Genomic DNA, 13,971 nt, shown 5'->3' on the forward strand with positions numbered 1-13,971 from the left:
GTATTTTTAACTGAATGAAAATGAAAAAATATCAGAATGGTGGGGATGCAGTTAAAGCAGTACATAGAAGAAAAATCACAGCACTAGAAACAGCTATATTATAAAATAACAAATGTCTCAAATGAATTACCTCAGTTTCTACTTTAAGGAACTGGGAATGGATGAGCAAATAAAGCCCAAAGTAAGCATAAGAATTAAAATTTAAAAGATTAAAGTGAAAATAATTGAAATAGAAAACAGAAAAATAATAGAAAAAATCAATAAAACCAAAAGCTGGTTTTGTGAGGTCAACAAAATGACTAAATCTGTAAATAGACTAGACCAGAAAAAAATAAGATACAATAGAAAAAAGATAAGATCAATATCGAGAATGATGAAGGTAATAAAGACACAGACCCTATACATTGCAAAATGGTAGTAAGGGAAAATTATGAACACACCATACCAATAAATTGGACAATATAGAGGAAATGGACAAAATCTTTAAAAGACACAAAATACCAAAGTTCATGCAAGAAGAAATACATAACCTGATAACACAATATCTATTAGAGACATTAAATTTACTTAACTTTCCCACAAAGAAAGCTCCAGATGGCTTCATTAGTGAATTCTACCAAGTTTTTAAGGAAGAAATAGTACCAATTCTATACACTCTTCCTGAAAAAGAGGAGAGAAAATTTTCCATCATATTGTACAAGGACACCATTATCTGACATCAAAACTGGACAAAGACAACTCAAGAAAACTATAGGATAACATCCCTCATAAACATAGAGGCAAATATTATTAAGAAAATCTTAACTTGAGGGATGCCTGGGTGGCTCAGTCGCTTAAGCGTCTGCTTTCAGCTCAGGTGGTTATCTCAGGGTCCTGGGATGGAGTCCCGCGTCAGGCTCCTTGCTCAGCGGGGAGTCTGCTTCTACCTCTCCCTCTGCCTGTCGCTCCCCCTGCTTGTGCTTCTCTTTCTCTCTCTGGCAAATAAATAAAATCTTGAAAGAAAGAAAGAAAGAAAGAAAGAAAGAAAGAAAGAAAATAAATCCTAACTTGAGGGGCACCTGGATGGCTCAGTCAGTTGAGTGTCTGCCTTTGGCTTAGGTCATGATCTCCGGGTCCTGGGATCAAACCCCATGTTGGGTTCTCCTTGCCAGCAGGGTGTCTGCTTCTCCCTCTTCCTTTGTGCTCTCTCTCAAGTAAAAAAAATCTTTAGAAAAATATGTTTGAAAAGAAAATCCTGACTTGAAACTAACATATAAAAAGGATAATACATAATACCAAAGGAGTTTATCCTCGGGAATGCAAGGTTGGTTCAACATTCAAAAGCCAATCAACATAATTCACCATATTAACAAACTAAAAAAGAAAAAGCTTATGAATATCTCAATAGATGCTTTAAAATTTTTGATAAAATCAACATCTGTTCTTGGGGAAAAAAACAAACCTCCCAGCAAACTAGGAGGAGTTGGGAACATCCTCAACCAGATGAAGGACATCAATGAAAAACTTAGTGCTTACAATATACTCAGTGGCAAAATACCCAATGCTTTCCCCCTAAGTTCAGGAATAAGGCAAGGATATCTGCCTTCATCCTTTCTACATGATATACTGCAAGTTTTAGACAATGAACTCAGTCAAAAGGAAGAAGTAATTGCCCCTTTTACCATTAGGAAACCTACCATATTCCTGAAAAGGGCAAAAATATTAACAATAAAGCATAATATTAAACTTATCCCACCCTGACTAATCTAGTCCAATGACCAACCTAACATTTGAAAATCTGACTTATTACTACTTGTCAATTTTTTTTCCTGACATCAAACTGTATACTTTGAGTAACAGATCTCCAGAGTCAGAGTCTTATTACTGCAATGATTCAGCTATATACCAGAAATACATATCTTATATACTACTACTTGTGTCTATTGCATAAAAGACCTGTAACATTTTTCTCCATCAATTTCTGTGGCAAATTGCAAATGAGACAAAAGCCTTTCACTTGCAAATATGTCATAATGTTATTCATGGATTAAACTAATATTTTTCAAATTTGATAATCATAATCAGCCATTATAAAAGATCACCCCTCCCTTCAATGAGCTAAAAAATTTAACATACAAAGAAAGAGAGAATAGGAGAGACAGAGAAAGAGAAGTAAAAGTCAGCCAGATTGGAAAGGAATAAGTAAAACTGGCTTTATTTTGCAGAAAACATGATTGTGTATAAAATCCTACAGAATCATACAAAAAGCTACAATAGTTTAGCAAGGTTGAAGGATATAAGATCAATATATAAAAATAAAATATATTTACTGTGAACAGAAAACTGCCTAAAAAATAAACCATATTTAAAGATTTAAAAAAGTTAGGGATGCCTGGGTGGCTCAGTTGGTTAAATGTCAGCCTCCAGCTCAGGTCATGATCCCAGGGTCCTGGGATCAAGTCCCACGTTGGGCTCCCTGCTCAGAGGGGAGCCTGATTCTCCCTCTGCCTGCTGTTCTCCCTGCTTATGCTGTCCCTCTCACTGACAAATAAATAAATAAAATATTAAAAAATTTTAAAAGTCAATTATATTTCTGTATCATAGCAATGAACAATTGGGAATTGAAATATTTTAAGATATCATTTATAATAGCATCAAAAATATGAAATGTGTAGAAAAAATCTGACAAAAGTTGTGTGCGAGATCTGTACACTAAACACGACAAAACACTGCTAAGAGAAATTAAAGAAGACCTACATAAGTGAAGAGATATACCATGGTCATGGATCAGAGGATTCAACATTGTTAAAATGTCAACTCCACCCTCAAACTGATCTATAAATTCAGTGTAATTGTAATAAAAATTCCAGCAAATTTTTTTAGTTGTTAAAACCAATATGCTGTATCTAAGGTTCATATGGAAATGTGAAGGACCTAAAACAACCAAACAATTTTGAAAAAACAAAGTTGCTCAGCAATCAAGACAATATGAAATTGTTGATGTCAAAAGAGATGAAACATAAGAGTCCAGAGGCAGAGCCTCGGTACTGTCAATCTATTTGAGGCAAAGGTGCAAACGTAATTCACTGGAGGAAAGTCTTTTCAATAAATGGTCCTGGAGAAACTGAGTATTCATAAGGAGAAAAGTGGACTTGGATTCATATTTCATACCATGTACAAAAAATAACTCAAAATTAATCATAGACCTAAATCTAAAACCAAAAACTATAAAATTTCTAGAAGAAAACATAGGAGAAAATCTTTGTGACCAAGGATTAAGCAAAGATTTCTCAATATAACACCAAAATCGTGATCCATTATAGAAAAAAAAGCTAATATATTGGACTTCATCAAAATTTATATCTTCTCTTCCAAAGATACTATTAAGAGAACAGAAAGATAAGCCTGAGACTAGGAAAAAATTTTGCAAATTATATATCTAATAAAGAGATCTGTCTAGAATATACAAAGAACTCTCAAACTCAATAATAAGAAAATGACTGATTTTTTTAAAGATTTTATTTATTTATTTGACAGAGAGAGATCACAAGTAGGCAGAGAGGCAGGCAGAGAGAGAGAGGGGGAAGCAGGCTCCCTGCTGAGCAGAGAGCCCCATGTGGGGCTCGATCCCAGGACCCTGGGATCATGACCTGAGCCAAAGGCAGAGGCTTTAACCCACTGAGCCACCCAGGTGCCCCCAAAACAACTGATTTTTAAAATGGGAAAAAGATGGGGTGCCTGGGTGACTCGGTTGGGTGTCTGCCTTCGGCTCTGGTCATGATCTCAGGGTCCTGGGATGGAGGCCCTGTTGGGCTCCCTGCTCAGCAGCAATTCTGCTTCTCCCTCTGCCCCTCCCCCTGCTCATACTCTCTCTGTCTCAAACTCTGTCTCTCTCAAATAAATAAATAGAATCTTAAATAAAAAACTAAAATAAGGGAAGCCTGGGTGGCTCAGTCAGTTGGACGTCTGCCTTTGGCTCAGGTCATGATCCTGGCATCCTGGGATCAAGTCCCATGTCGGGCTCCTTGCTTGGCAGAGGGGGCCTGCTTCTCCCTCTCCCACTCCCTCTGCTTATGCCTGCTCTCTCTCTGTTTCTCTCTCTGTCAAAAAACAAACAAACAAATAAATAAATAAATCTTAAAAAAAACCAACTAAAATAAAATAGGCAAAAGGTTTAAACAGATATTTCACAAAAGAAGATAAACAGATGGTAAATAAGCACATGAAAATACTCTCAATACCACTGGTCACTAGGGAAAGAAAATGCAAATTAAAACCATAAGATAGGGGCGCCTGGGTGGTTCAGTGGGTTAGAGCCTCTGCCTTTGGCTTGGGTCATCGTCCCAGGGTCCTGGAATCGAGCACCGCATCGGGTTCTCCGCTCGATGGGGAGCCTGCTTCCTCCTCTCTCTCTGCCTGCCTCTCTGCCTACTTGTGATCTCTCTCTGTCAAATAAATAAATAAATCTTTAAAAAAAAAACTATAAAATATCCTCCATACCTACTAAAGATGGCCTCAAATTAAAGAGACTGACGATTGATGAGAAGTGGAATGACTGAACTCTCAACCACTGCTGATAGGAATGTAAAATGATATGACTAGTTTTTGGAGTTCAGAAGTTTCTTTAAAAATAAAAACATAGGGACACCTGGGTGGCTCAGTGGGCTAAGCCTCTGCCTTCGGCTCAGGTCATGATCCCAAGGTCCTGGGATTGAGCCCAGCATTGGGCTCTCTGCTCAGCAGGGAGCCTGCTTCCCCCCCCCCCGCCCACCTCTCTACCTGCCTCTCTGCCTACTTGTGATCTCCCTCTGTCAAATAAATAAATAAAATATAAAAAAATAAAAAATAAAAACGTACACCTGCCATGTTACCTGCCATCCCATTCTAGGTATTTACCCGAGAAAGTTGTATTCCATACAACGACATGTACACAAATATTCATAACAACTTTATTTGCAATAGCTCCATAGTGGAAACAACCCAAACATCCCTGAACAGGTGAATTAATAAATTTCAGCCTACCCATGGAAGGGAATACACTCACCACTACAAGGAATGGACTGCTGATCCCCATCACAATAAGGAGGAATCCTAAAATAGTTTGGGTGAGTGCAAGAAACTGAAAAAGAAGGATACAGACTGTATGATTCCATTTATCTAAAATTTTACAAAATGCAAATATGTTTTCAAGACAGAAAGCAGATCAGTGGTTGTCTGGGATGGAGGTACAGAGAGGGAGAGGTGGGATGGAGGGATCACAAAGGCACACGAGGAAGCTTTTACAGGTGACAGATATGCTCACTCTCTTAATTGTGATGATGGTTTCACAAGTATATATTACCAAATACCAATATGCCAATTATATATCAATAAAGTTGGGTTTAAAAAGAGTCAATTTAGGGCCTGAGTGGCTCAGTTAGGTTAACCATCTGCCTTCGGCTCAGGTCATGATCCCAGGGTCTTAGGATCAAGCCCCCTTATCAGTCTCCCTGCTCAGCGGGGAGTCTGCTTCTCCTTCTCCCTCTGCTGCTCCCCCTACTAAGGTGCTCTCTCTTTTTCTCAAATAAAATAAACTCTTTAAAAAAAAGAGTAAAGTTAGGGCACCTGGGTGGCTCAGTGGGTTAAGCCACTGCCTTTGGCTCAGGTCATGATCTCAGGGTCCTGGGATCAAGTCCCGCATTGGACTCTCTGCTCAGCAGGGAGACTGGTTCCCTCTCTCTCTGCCTGCCTCTCTGCCTACTTGTGGTCTCTCTCTGTCGAATAAATAAATAAAATCTTAAAAAAAAAAAGAGTAAAGTTAAATGAACTGTTCTATTTTTTTCTTCCTCCAGACTTCAAACTCTGTAAACATTCTGTTTTAAATAAAACAGGTACTCACATAATCTTCAAAAGAACCCACACAACTCCTAACAGAACAAACATAGATATTTCTTTGTAAGTATAAGAAACAGAAAAAAGGACCTGTGAAAAGAAATGGCCAGAAGGAGGAATTCAGCATCATGACTCAGAGCAATCCATGGTCTCCTCTGCAATAGTTAGCCTCCAAAACAGAAGAAAGCTAGAAATGTCCTATTTTGTATTCTCAACAATATCCAAGAAGACAGTGTATCTTTGAAACTGAAGCAGGCAGGAATAAAAATTTATCCTGATATAGATTTTTTTAACTTTAAGGATAAAGAAAACATTAAGAGGGCACCTGACTGGCTCAGTAAGTGGAGCAAGTGAGGCTTGATCTCGGGGCTGTGAGTTCAAGCCCCACACTGGGTATAGAGCTTACTTAAAAATAAAATCTTTATATAAGAGACTCTTAATGTCACAGAACAAACTGAGGGTGATGGGGGTAGGGAGATAGGGAGGGGGGGGGTGGGGTTATGGACATTGGGGAGGGTATGTGCTATGGTGAGTGCTGTGAAGTGTGTAAACCTGTCGATTCACAGACCTGTACCCCTAGGTCTAATAATACATTATATGTTTATAAATTTTTTTTTAATTTTTAATAAATAAATAAAATTATGTTGTATACACTTGAAAAAAAAATTGAGATACCACCTTACACCAGTAAGAATGGCCAAAATCAACAAGACAGTAAACAACAAGTGTTGGAGAGGATGTGGAGACAGGGGAAGCCTCTTACACCGTTGGTGGAAATGCAAGTTGGTACAGCCATGTTGGAAAACAGTATAGAGATTCCTCAAAAAATTAAAAATAGAGCTACCCGATGACCCTGCAATTGCACTACTGGGTATTTACCCCAAATATACAGATGTAGTGAAAAGAAGGGCCACCTGTACCCCAGTGTTCATAGCAGCAATGGCCACGGTCTCCAAACTGGAAAGAACCAAGATGCCCTTCAACGGACAAATGGATAAGGAAGATGTGGTCCATATACACTATGGAGTATTATGCCTCCATCAGAAAGGACGAATACCCAACTTTTGTATCAACATGGATGGGATCGGAGGGGATTATGCTGAGTGAAATAAGTTAAGCAGAGAGAGTCAATTATCATATGGTTTCACTTTCTTGTGGACAATAGGGAACAACATGGAGGACATTGGGAGATGGAGAGGAAAGTGAGTTGGGGGAAATCGGAGGGAGAGATGAACCATGAGAGACTGTGGACTCTGAGAAACAAACTGAGGGTTTTGCAGGGGAGATGGGTGAGCCTGGTGTTGGGTATTAAGGAAGGCACATATTGCATGGAGCACTGGGTGTGGCACATAAGCAATTAATTTTGCAACACTGAAAAAAATAGAATTTAATAAAATAAATAAAATAAAATCTTTTTTTAAAAAAAGGAAAAAAAGAAAAGAAAACATTAAGGCAGAGGGGAAAAAACCGGATTGCCTAAAAAGAATAAAGACTCAGAAGAGTATCAGAATTGCCACAGGCAATACTGTCTGTCAGAGGAGAGTGGGGTAATGTTCTACAGAGTTTTGAGGGGAAATGATTGTGACTCAAGAATCTAGGTGAGCTGAGTCAGCCTTCAGTGTCAGGACAATAGGAAGGTTCTCAGTGGCCACTGGGCCCAGACACCAGCCTGCCACCTAGGCACAGCCTCTCGCTCCTACCTCACACCACAGAGGTAAAGAACGTAGATATAAAAATAAATCCATAATGGGACTGGAGGCCAAAGGGGATGCCTGTTACACTAGAAGCTATACGGAGTCCCTCAAAAGTGGAAGGCAGACAGGAGGAGGTTGGCAGAGGACACGCAAGCCCAAAATACAGGCAGACAGCATCACCGTGGAAGGTGCAAGGTCTCTGGGGGTCTCTGACTGTTCGTCAGAGTGCTAGGTCTAGGGAGCAGGACAGAGCCCAATCAGGATGACTGGCTGGGGACTCATGGGACGAAGAAAGGTGACGGACTTGTTTTCCCCAACCTGTGGCAAGCAGACAAATAGGGACGCATCAAACACCGGGTGAGAGCAATGTGGGTGAGGATTCTTGACCAGAGAAGGGCTCAGTGGCTGGTACCGAACACCCAGCAGGAATGGGGAGCCCCAGAGCCCTAAAGTCTAACCACAAGTACACCCCGAATGGTGATGTGTTTTCATGACCCCCTATAGACAAACAGCACTCCACAATAAATAAAGCATTCAAAGAGTGTATTAAGGTATTTTTTTAAGATTTTATTTATTTGTCAGAGAGCAAAAGAGCGAGAACGTGCACACTAGCAGGGGGAGCAGCAGGCAGAGGGAGAAGCAGGCTCCCCGCTGAGCAGGGAGCCCAATGTGGGACTCGATCCCAGGACCCTGGGATCATGACCTGAGCCAAAGGCAACTGCTTAACCCACTGAGCCACCCAGGCATCCCTACTATTTTTTTTTAAGATTTTATTTATTCATTTGAGAGAGAGAGAGAGAGAGAGAGAGGCAGATAGAGCACAGGCAGGGGGAGAGGCAGAGGGAGAGGAGAAGCAGGCTCCCTGCCTTGCTGGGAGCCAGACATGGGGCTCAGACATGGGGCTCGAAGGCAGATGCTTAACCATCTGAGCCACCCAGGCACCCCCTATCAAAGTATTTTTTAAAAGTATATGTTTGCAACCTTGGAGTAGAAAAGATTTCACAGATAAGATGTGGAGGGTGGGGGCGCCTGCATCGTTTAGTCGGGTTAAGCATCCGGCTCTTGATTTTACCTCCGGTTGTGATCTCAGGGTTGTGAGATCGAGCCCTGCATCAGGCTCCGAGCTCAGCATGAGTCTGCTTGAGATTCTCTCTCTCCCTTTCCATTTGCCCCTCCCCCCTCCAAATAAATAAATAAAATGTTTTTTAAAAAATAAATAAGACACATAATTCTTAGACTATACAAATACTTAAACTCCTATATGACCAAGCCATCAACAAAGTTGAAAACAAACAAGAAATGGGGGTATTTGCCGTGCATATGGCAAGCGTTAAATATGGACACTACAAAAAGTATGCCCGCAAGTCAGCTGGACAATGAAATAGAAAAATGGGCAAAGAATAGGAAGAAACAGAAGCGGCCACATGAAAAGCCGCTCAATTTCATTAGTAATCATGAAAATTAAAGAAAAAAAGGGCTATCATTTTCTCCCCTCAAGTTGGCAAAACTGTAAAACGGATAATACTAAATGTCGAAGCGGGGGCGAGAAACCAGTACTTCCAGTCAGGGAGCGGAGGGCAATTTGACCGCGTGTACGTAAAAGGCACATAGCTGTTGCCTCCGCAAGTCTACTTCTAGCCACCTGTTCCCGAGAAAAACCCAGCCAGGTAGGCTTAGGTGAGGCACAAATGGGGGTGCCCCATGTTTTAACAGCACAGGGTTGGAAGGCCCCCAGATCTCTGACTAGGGGGACAGCTAAAATACAAAATATGATATAGCCACTTTAGAAATGGCTTCCAGAACTAAAATGAATCAGATGGAGAGAAACTGAGAGAATGATCTTGGAGACGATTCGTGAGAAAAAAAAGTCAGATGCGAAACAACAGGTATGGTAGGAGCCGTGTACACACCGCCTCCCAGAAGCTCAGCCCGCAAATGCAAACGCGCCAGAACGGTGAAATTGCACACTTCCGTCCTCTTATCTAAGGAGCACACTTCTTTGTTGTTCTATATTGTGACATCAGCTTAATAGTCATCTCAGCTCAAGGGGCGGGAAACGAATCCCAAGTCATTCTTGAGGCTTTGTTGCCCCTTAGCCCCTACCCAGAATTTGGCCCAGATTCCAGGAGCTTGTGCAGTGAGTGCCAAGGCTTATGAGGGCAGGACTACGCCTCCTTCTCCTCCATGTCCTCTGCGTCTGGCTCCGTGGCTGGCCAGGAACACCGGGAATGTCCAGGGAATGCAGGCCACGGTCTCACAGAGGGTACGTGGCAGGGCCCGAAATCCAGATTCCTGCCCCCTACTCCCCGCTCCCAAGGACTCTGACTTCGGCCCATGCCCTGTGAGATCTCCCCCAATCTGAAGTGATGAGATTATTTTCAGAGCCGGCCTCACACGGGGCCCTGTGCTAAGATGACCACACCTGGAGCATCTCCCCCTTCCTACTCAGTGTTGTCAGAGGAGACCTAGAGGAGAGGTGGGACTTCTACCTCTGACCCAGGTAGAAAGCAACCTCGCTCCCATGGTGTCTGTGGAAGCCACAAGGGGAGGAGCAGTAAGGAGGTTCCCTGCCCCTTACCTACCAGAGAGGTATGAGAGGGAGATCCGCAGGCAGCCAGAACTACCACTGCTGCTGATCACTATGAGGGGCTCCCCTTAGTGTCCGCTAAGGCTGAGCGGAACCTGGACTCCTTCCCTGACTTGTAGTAACAAGGAAGTTCCTCCATTTCCCTTGCTGGAGTGGTGTCATTTAAAAAAAAAAAAAAAAAAGGAAGAAGGAAAGAAAGAAGGAAGGGAAGAGAAGGGAAGAGGGAAGGAAGAAGGGAAGAAAGAAGAAAAGAAAAGAAGGAGAAAGAAAGGAAGGAAGGGGGGAGGGGAGGGAAGGGAAGGGAAGGAAAAGAAAGGAAAGAGGGAAGAAAAGAGAGAGGGAAAAAAAAGAAAGAGAAGAAAGAAAGGAAGGAAGAAAGGAAGAGGGAAAGAAGTTTAAATAAGATCCAGGATCTCTTACCATAATACCTAAAATGTCCAGGTTTCAATAAAAAAAAATCACTGATCATACCAAAAACAAGGAACAGCTTAAACTGAAACAACAGAAAAATAATCACTAGAGGCTAACAGCTAGATGACAAAGGCAGAATTATCTGCAAAGATTTTTAAAGCAGCCATCATCAACATGCCTGAAACAAATAAAAGAGTCCTGGGAGAGAAATGATGGGTAAGGAAGGGTCCCTCGGTGGCTCAGTTGATTAAGTGTCTGCCTTCAGCTCAGGTCAGGATCCCAGGGTCCTGGGGTCGAGTCCCACATCAGGCTCCTTGCTCAGGGGGGAGCCCGCTTCTCCCTGTGCCTGCTTCTCCCCCTACTTGTGCTCTCTCTGATATAAATAAATAAAATCTTTTTTAAAATTTTATTTGAGACACAGAGAGAACGTGAGTGGGGGGAAAGGGGCAGAGGGAGAGGAAGAGTGAGAAGCGGACTCCCCACTGAGCAGGGAGCCCAATATGGGGCTTGATCTCAGGACCCTGGGATCCTAACCTAAGCTGAAGGCAGACGCTAAACCAACAGAGCCACCCAAGTGCCCCTCAACTGACTTTTGATAAAGGTGCAAAAGCAATTCAGTGGAGAAAAATTGGCTTTCAACAAATGGTTCTGGAGTAATTTGGACATCCACAGGCCAAAAAAAAAAAAAAAAGAAGAAGAATCTTTATCTAAATCTAACACTTATGCAAAAGTTCATCCAAAATGCGTCAGGTACTTAAATGTAGAACATAAAGCTTTTAGGGAAAAAAAAAAATCATAGAAAATCTTCTGGGCCTAGGGCTTGGCAAAGGGTTCTTCGATTTGACACCAAAAGCACAATCCATAAAAGGAAAAAGGTTGATAAATTGGCTTTCACCAAATTAAACGTTTTTGGTCTGTGAAACACCCTGTTGGAAAGAGAAAAAGACAAGGGGCACCTGGGTGGCTCAGTGAGTTAAGCGTCTGCCTTCAGCTCAGGTCATGATCTCAGGGTCCTGGGATCAAGCCCTGCATTGGGCTCTCTGCTCGGCGGGGAGCCTGCTTCCCCCTCTCTCTGCCTGCCTCTCTGCCTACTTTTGATCTCTGTCTGTCAAATAAATAAATAAAATCTTTAAACAAAAAAAGAAAGAAAGAGGAAAAGACAAGCTGCAGAGTGGGAGGAAATATTTGCAAACCGCACATCAGACAAAGGACTAGTATCCAGAATATATAAAGAACTCTTAAAAGTCAACAGGTAAACAAACAATCTGATTAGAAAATGGACAAAAGACATTTCAGTAGAGAGAGTATAAGATGGGAAATGAGCATTTAAAAATGGGAAATGAGCATAGGATGTTCAATATCACTACCCATAAGGAGAATGCGAATTAAAACAGCAGTGAGGTATTTCCTACACCGCGCTCAGAACGGCTGAAAAACAGAAGTTGCCGCATCGCTGCAGACCAGGCTGTGGAGAACTGGACACTTGCACAGCGCTAATGGGCAAGTGAAATGGTTTAGTCACTCTGGAAAACAATTTAGTAGTTTCTGAAACAACAGTGTAGGCAGCAAACGCATGACCCAGCAGTTGTGCTCCTGGGTGTTTACACCACAGAAACAAAGACACAGAGTAAAATAAAGCCTATACACACATGTTTGTAGCAGTTCCATTGATAAGAGCCTAAGATCGGAAACAACGCAGATGTCCTCTACGGGGTGGTGGTTAAACCACGGGATATCCATATCACAGAATAGTACCCAGAAATGAAAAGGAATAAAATTTTGATACACATAACAACCTGGGTGAATCTTAAAAGTATTATGCTGATTAGAAAACAAAAAGCCTATTCAAAAGGTTATATACTGTATGATCCCATTAGCATAACATTCTTGAAATGACAAAATGGAGTCCCTTTATCAGGGACTCAGAAGGAGGCGGGGGAAGGGAAACACGAGGGGTCCTTGCAATGGGAATATTGTTTCTTGATTGTATCGATGTCAATATCCTGGTTGTTCTATTACACTATCCTTTTACAATATGCTACCACTGGGAAAAACTGAGTAAAGGCCATACCCAGACTTCTGTTTTATTTCTTAAACATATGAATCTACAATTATCTTAAAAGTTTAATTTAAAATGTTTGGTGTAAAACAGGGAAAATGATAAAAGCCGCTTTTCGTTCCTCCTAGGGACCAGAAAGAAAAAGCCAAGCAGGAGGCAGTGTGTGGCTGTGTTTCTGGACCCCGAATCAGCTCCTGGTTTTGCCTCCCTCTGGGGACTCCATGGTCCCCTCTGCCACTGGAACTCAACAGACCCTCTGCTCTTATCTCTGACCCTAGGTAGCCTCAAGGAAAAAGAACACAAACAGATGTTGACTGTTTTAGATGGAAAAACTTTAAATGAACACAATAGTGGGGTGGGAGGAGGGAGGGAGTGGAAGAGAAACACTGGACAAGAGATTGGGGGATCTCGTTGTCACTCCACCATCAACTGAACACGTCTCTGAAATGCCCAGGGCTTCCATTCAGCCCAATTTAACATTTACTGGGTACCAAGGACAGTAGCAGGAGGGGCTGGGAGTAGTGGTTAGCCTTTAACCGACATCTATATTAACACCGTTCCCCCAGTAAAGTAACATTCTTTGTTACAGAATATCGACATTTTCTTAATTTGGGGTGTAATGTACAATGTAAGTAAAAATTGGGGTCTCAGATGCTAACACAGGATCAAGAAAACACCCTGGACGTGCTGCACACCCCATCCCTCCCCCACGAGACTGCTGCTTCACTCTTTTTCACCAGGATCTGCTCTGTGTAACATGTTACAGGGATTGAGGCTAAAGGAAGTTAACAGGATTCTCACAATCTGATGAGCAGACACTTAGCAAACATCCGTGTGCACCAAACATCTTCTAGGCATTTCACGTTACATACTTTATCTCATTTAATCCTCATAACCCTGCGTGGTAGCCACTGTTATCCCCATTTTACAGATGTGGAAACCAAAGACCATGGGGAAAAGGTAACTTGACATACAGCTTATAACTAGTATCAGGAACAGACAATAAATTCTTTTCACTGTATACTACATTGCTTCTAATTCTATAGAGGATATTTATTTTCTGTGCTGTGCTATACTTTGCCGACTTTCTAAAATCGTTGTTCTTAACAAATAGGTTTTTTTTTTCTTTTTTAAGGCAATGAGAGCAAGAAGACATTATTAAAATACACTGGACCTCACGCATTTGAAAAATCATCAGAGGTCGTCTTTCCCAACAGCTTGACGGAGAGGTAACTTACATAAAATTTATCCTTCATTCATTTTAAGTGTGCAATTCAATGGACTTTGGTCTGTTTACAAAGGTGTACACTACGCCACAGACTTCAGAGCATCTCCCGCTGCCTAAACAGAAACACAAATGATAAATTCTT

The sequence above is a fragment of the Enhydra lutris genome, unplaced genomic scaffold (genome assembly GCF_002288905.1).
Source record: "Enhydra lutris kenyoni isolate GAN:26980312 unplaced genomic scaffold, ASM228890v2 scaffoldscaffold55, whole genome shotgun sequence".
Taxonomy (NCBI): Eukaryota; Metazoa; Chordata; class Mammalia; order Carnivora; family Mustelidae; genus Enhydra; species Enhydra lutris.